The sequence below is a fragment of the Paramormyrops kingsleyae genome, chromosome 4, assembly GCF_048594095.1.
Source record: "Paramormyrops kingsleyae isolate MSU_618 chromosome 4, PKINGS_0.4, whole genome shotgun sequence".
NCBI lineage: Eukaryota > Metazoa > Chordata > Actinopteri > Osteoglossiformes > Mormyridae > Paramormyrops > Paramormyrops kingsleyae.
In genome coordinates, this window is record NC_132800.1 from 40,529,269 (window position 1) to 40,535,855 (window position 6,587).

Consider the following 6,587-nt stretch of genomic DNA (forward strand, 5'->3'; position numbering starts at 1 on the left):
TGCCTTGTGCCCTAATCTTCCGGACCCCCTGTGACCCTGAATAGGACAAGCAGTTACAGAAAATGCATGGATGAAAAGAAGGTGTTAGAGATCAGGTGGTGAAAAGATGAGCGAGATGAACGAGTATCCGGTGAAAAACAGACAGACAGGGAGAGGACTGTACGTCTCATGTGTGAGATCACTGGCAGTGCAGCTGGCCAGAAGCTATGCTTTTTATAGCCATAAAATCATCGGAAGCAAACTTCTTGAGAAGACTTTAAAACTATGTTTACATCTCATTATTTCGCAGGGAACGTGGTACCAGCTGACTGCTGTTAAGTTTCTCCGTGTCACTGGAATCCTGCTTGCCCACTTCCTGTGTTCTCCGCAGCGTACGTCTTGTTCCTGCGCTGTGTTTGTTACTCTTTGGAAATAATTAAATAGGAGCAGTGTGCGGCCAGGCAAGCGGGGTCAAAGGAAAGGCAAATCGGGAGAAAGGAGCCTCCTTCCGCTTGCTGGCTCTCCACCAATGACCGGAGAGTAGGGGCGTGACATCACCCCGCAGCCCGTACGAGGACAAGCCTGCCCGGTTCCGAACGGGCGGAGAGCGGAAGCATTAGGCCGGTCATTGGGAACATTTGGACAACGGAAACAAAACAGTGTGTAAATAAAACCAGCTCTTAGTACCCACCCCAACCACCACCCCCCCCCCCCCCAAAAAAAAAAAAATTATTCTACTTAGCAAAGGAAACCCGACAAAATGTTTTCAGACAGACCTTAAAACAGATGTCTGGGCTTCTTTCATCTGTTGTTGTATGATCTCTTCTAATCATTGACAACTTATTTCCCAGCACAGAGTTTAACCTGCCTTTTATTCAGAGCCTGAGTGATCTTGCTCTCTCCCATAGCCTTGATCACATCATCGTGGGGGATACGGTGGGTTTGTTAAACTTGATCATCTGCTCTCATTACGTTCCTCTTTTATATGCTAATCCAGGCCTGCTGTAAAAATATTATTACTACTGATTGACTGTTTCTCACACCTACAGGACTGGATGTCTCAGGCCCATTCTCTGGAGATTTTCCCCTCTGTTATGAATCAGAAGCGCCTTTATTCACCAAACATGTGTGAATAATTTGATCCCATTTCTCTGGTGCTATGTACAAATGGTTATGCTTGTGTTCTTTGGCACTGATTGCATCAGTAGAATACACATTACAGCTATTTAAGGTCCCCAATAATGATATATCTCTCACGTGTAGTCATTGTGTGTGTGTGCGTGTGTGTGTGGATTAGGTTTATATTACTTTGTGGGAACCAAATGGCCCCCATAATGAAAATAAAAACCTGTTTTTTTACATTGTGGGGACTGTTTTTCAGTCCAAAGAAATGAATGGAAAGTCCCCACAAAGATATAAATACAAACCTCTGTGTGTGTGTGTGTGTGTGTGTGAATTGTGCAAAATGTCTTTAGGAATGGCTCTTTGGCCCACAGGCTTATCTGTATTCCTTGGCTTGTAGCAGAACTAGAAAGGCTGAATAATGTATCCAGGAGTTTATCTCCAAGCGCAGTTTGGCTTTTTTTCCCTTTAAGTTTGCTGGCTGACTGATGGAAGCCAGAGGCATGAGTTCAGCATGTGGCAGAGATGGATGGTGGTGTCACTAAGTTTAAAACTACAACGAGTGGGCTTTGTGTAATTTAAGCTGATGCCGGCATGGAGAGGGTTAATGTGTCGTTCGAGGTCTAAAGACACGCCGTCGCTCAGTCTCTGTCCGACAGCTTCTTCCTCCCACGCAGGTCCACTCTGTCACCCTCGTTTCCCCCACTGTGACCTCTCCCCCCGATGGCCCTCACTGTTCCCCACAGTGGGTACACTCTGTCTGTCCCTGAGTGTCACCCTGCCTTTGCCTCTCCCAAAACACAGACGTCAACAAATGCCGGCTCACTTCCTGGCACTTTCCGGTTGTCCCAGACACCCGTGTTAATTCGGCACCATCGCAGTATTAGAGCAAATGAAACTGGACAGGATTCCTCTGTGAAACCGAATGGGATGTCTCTGCATGTCCAGTCATGACACTGTAAAAAAGTCAATGTATCACCACTAAACTGCCCCCCCCCCCCATGCTAGATGAAGTGTCATCTGGATGGTAAGGAAAAGGAACCTGATTCATTTTCCAGTGAAATGAAACCTTACATTCCATCTATCTGGTCGCTGTAGCTGTTTACATAAACATCACACTAGTTTGAAAACAGCCGAAACAGGAAATGAAAGTGATCGCGTTACGTGCGGTGTGCTCTGCATGTGCCCTGATAAACGTGAGAAAAAGTGTAGTGAACCGTCCTCAGGACTTCAGGTCAGGCAAGATACAGATATTTATCGCTAGTGAGCCACACAGATGGGGGGATGGTGTGGGGGTCGCGGCGTCCGTTACGCTCCCAGTGTTGTTGTCTCCTCACCACCTCAGTACTTCCTTATTTCTGTGTTTACATGCCGCACGTGTGTTTTTCTCTCGTTTCCAAGAAGTCATAACAGGTCCAGTGCACAGTGAGGTGTGGTTTGTGGGGGAGGGGGGAGTCACCATCGAGAGAGAAAAGCAATGGCGAGATCACACCTGGGTTACCGTTTGAATTGCCGGGTCCCCTAAAAATCATGACAAACTAGCATAGTTTAAATGTGGGAGGGGGGGTCCCTCGCGCCTCTTTGGGGTCCCTCCTGGTGCCCAACATACCTGGAGAAGTTCTCACTGTGACTGGCACATTTCTGTGGTGTGCATGTGTGTGTGTGTTTGAGTGTTTTGTTGGTGTGGATGGAAATATACAAATATGCACCTGTTTGCCCTGTTAGGCTGGCACCAGTCACTGGCTCCAGCAAGCCCAGACCACAGGCAGAGAGCGACGCGGCCTGCAGAGTTACCGCCGGCTCCTTTCTCAGCCGTATCATTGGGCAGGGAGGCTGGAACATTCGATGCACGGCAGAGCCGCGGAATGCTTGTGTGTATGAGGGGGCATTAGCAGATCTGTGTGTGCCTGTGTGTATGTGGTGTGTGTGTGTGTGGCTCTCACGTGGGTTAAACCATCGCCTCAGGCCACCACGGCACGATTTTCTGGTTCACGGTGTTCTGCCAACATGGAATTTGCACTGGCGAGGCCTCTCCCTCGGCGAGGAAACTCCTCCTTCCCCCGTCAAGAATAATAACGGAACGGCATCGGGCGTGTGGGACAATGAAACACGCCCGGATATACCCGGATCTGCCAGCATTCCGAACCATTCCGGAGGTCAGGGAGCGTCCTGCCGATTTGCAGACAGCTCGGGTGAAGAGGCCGCTGACCAGGTGGAGTAGAGAGGACACCGTTCCCGTATCAAGCACTTCCTGATTCCTCAGAGCTCAGATGCACAGAGCTGTAACCAAAATTAGCCAGTGGTTTAACAATGAGGCTGGTTTCCATTATCATGAATGTTGCACCCAAGTGAGAATATTCTGCTTCGAGGGGAATTTCCTTCCTGATATGAAAGAAAAACCAGATGAATATTTCTATTTAGAAAAAAAAAAAGCGACTGCACATTTCAGTATAATATGCATATTATCTGTGAAATAAAAATGTGCATGTATGTTTACATTTGCATGTAAATATCCATTCACAACCAAGCGAATGTGAACATGTATCTTTGGAGTTATTTGCAGAGATGACCTGCACTCGATGAGCTATTTCACAGTTTTTTTTTTCCATCTCAGTGAAGGAACTGAAAACAAGCTCACGAAAACTCACGCACATGTGCAGATTTGCGCTACACCTTACTCGGCGTCCCTGCAGACGTGACAGCAGCCACGAGTGTCCTCAGCACTCTGCCTTAAATAACATTTATGAAACCTTCTGCAACCTCTCAAAAGTCTTGGTATTTGGTAAAGGGGGGTTTTGGTTGCTATAAGGCCACAGAAAAAACCTTTTCCAAGGGCTACTGCATTGCATACCAAAGCTTACGTTTCATTTTCAATGGTCCAGAAACCACCTTTCTGATAGAACTATATAAAGGCTTAATTTCACTTTTGTACTGTAATACTAAAACCTCATTTATAATTAAGCACTGGTGGATTTTGGTATGCAAGACTTTCTGCATTCTTTGCAATTGCATAATACTGAAATTACAGTGGAGAAACACAATTACTTGCCAGGAGAAAAGTTAACTTTCCTGTATAACTGTGCCTTTTAGTTTGTGACTCATGATAAAAATATGCCTGTAATTCTTATTGCTTCTATCATATTTCCAGGGTGATTGTTCAGTTATTACTGTGCCATGCCTAATTATCCATGCATGAAATACAGGTGCACTATACCTCTGCAGTAAGGTGAGGGGTACGTCCCAGCGCACCTCCGGTGATCAGATACGTCCCAGCTCAAGTCATGTGATCACTGTCCCACTGGGGTGCCATCGGTAAGCTACCACAGACACAGTCACTTTTTGACAGGAGGAGTCTGAGACATTTAGGGTAAATAGGTGCAAAGCTAGGTGAGAAGACAAGTAACGGGAAGTCGGGGTATGTTCAGGCCCCGAAGCATTAGTGGTGATTCCCATTCAGAGTCCTCAGCAATGTTGAGGTAATGAAATTGTCCTGGGGGCTGCAGTGGGTTAACGAAACAGTCCCACTGCAATTCAGGGTTAACAAAAGGTAGCCGGGGATGGGGGCGTGGGGGCGAGAAGACCTCAGTGAAGGCGGGCGTCGACGGCAAGTCCGGTCACCACACAATCGACAGCAGGGAGGGAGACTGAAGTGCGCGCCCGTGCTGGGAACCCGTTGGGTATTTCATTACGGGGGCGGATCTATCAGGAATGGCAGGTCTACACTGAAACCGGGGGCCCCTCCCCTGGGCTCCTGGGACATAATCTCCAGGTAGCTCCATACGAAGACTCACAGCGGCAGCCATCTCTCTCTAATTTGAAGAGAGATGCCGGAAATCAGATGCGCGGGGGTTTGACATGAAGGTTTGAATACAGAATTTCATGCGCCTGGAGTCGCCCCAGGTCTTGGAGCAGAGCGTGGAGGTGCGGAGGAATTTCCACCGTGTCATTCGATAGCGGAAAAACACTCCGACATCTCCAAGCTTAGAGTCCGGCCACTCTTTTATAGCGGTCGACACAGGGCGAGCGTGTCCGTCGGCCATTTGAGAGCCACATTCTAATGATTCTGGAACTCTGAAGAGGAGGCAGCTGATAATCGGAGGGAAACACGGCCCGATGCAGCTGGGCAGCCGGCAAAACAAACATGGAGACACATGAACTACACCCTGCGAAGCGGCCTCAACAAAAGCCGCAACTAAGAGAATTGAAGAATGGTAGAAAGGAAGGACAGATTCCTGGGTCTGGTGGGGGTGTTTGATGGAAAACCTCTCAATGAGGCCTTTGAGTCCCGGTAGCGGGTTGTAAAAGTGAGATTAGCGCTAGACTTGGTGGTGACCAAGGTTCGGTGGGAGCTAAAAAACAAATTCGAAGAGCAAATGCCAGGGAGAAAACACAGGCGAGCAGGAGGGCCATGCTGCTGAGTCTGATGACCGGTGGAGAATCTTGAATAATCTGTCGCCTGAGGCCTGTCACCCAACGAGGCATCTGCAGCCCCCGGATCGGCCGCCCTCCTCTCTGCGCGCGCGACTGTCTAGCCGAATGAGCAATGTGTTAAATGTTACTATCATCCTCACATCCTACTTTCCTTTTCCCCGGCGGATTCAACATAACATCTAGACTTCCTGTCTGAGCGGGGGCTGTAACCCGAGGTTATGATCCAATGCAACTCCAGATGTTGTTAACAATAAAACAAAGGGCATCTTATATGCACTGTTAGGGAAGCCTCTAGACCTTTATCTGGACATCTGCTGTGACCTTTTCCCACTAAACGTAGCTGCTGTACTCGAACTGGAAGCGGAGAGTTTTAAACAAACCTCAGATGACATCCACAACATTTTTAAAAATGTCTTTCCATTGGCGACAGCACACAACTGTTACCTGACATCACTGCTTTCCCTCAGGCTGCTTTGTGGGAAAGGTATTAAGATTTTTTTTTTTTTTTAATATGTAGCTTCCAGTATCTCCCACTGGATTATCTGTATGTCGGTTACCTGCATGTTACCCACTTCCATAAAAATCTTCATAGAAGCCAAGACTAACTGTGCGATCACAGTTTGTTGTAATTTGGACAAATCTAACCTCACATTCTCGAAACATCAACCATTTCTAGTAAGGGTGTCCAAATCACATTATATGCGGTCAAGCAATTTACTTCCAATCGACTGTAACTGATCTTATTTGTTTTGGACAAAATAATTCCACAATCACTAGCCAGGATCAAGGTAGGATCGACAAGCCGCCTAGTTGGAGACAGATCTATGAATCAGGTTCTGGTGGAAACACATTTGCATTATGCAATATATAATCTGTAAACATTCAATTTGAGGTGGACAAAACTATTAATAAATGGTAAACCGGAGGCTAATTCTTGACACACCCCGTTTTCTATGCGACCAAAATTTTAGTGACTTAAAATCATATTAAAACTCTGAGTCGAAGCAATTACAGGATTACACTTCCACAAAAACAACCACATATTTCTATATGAA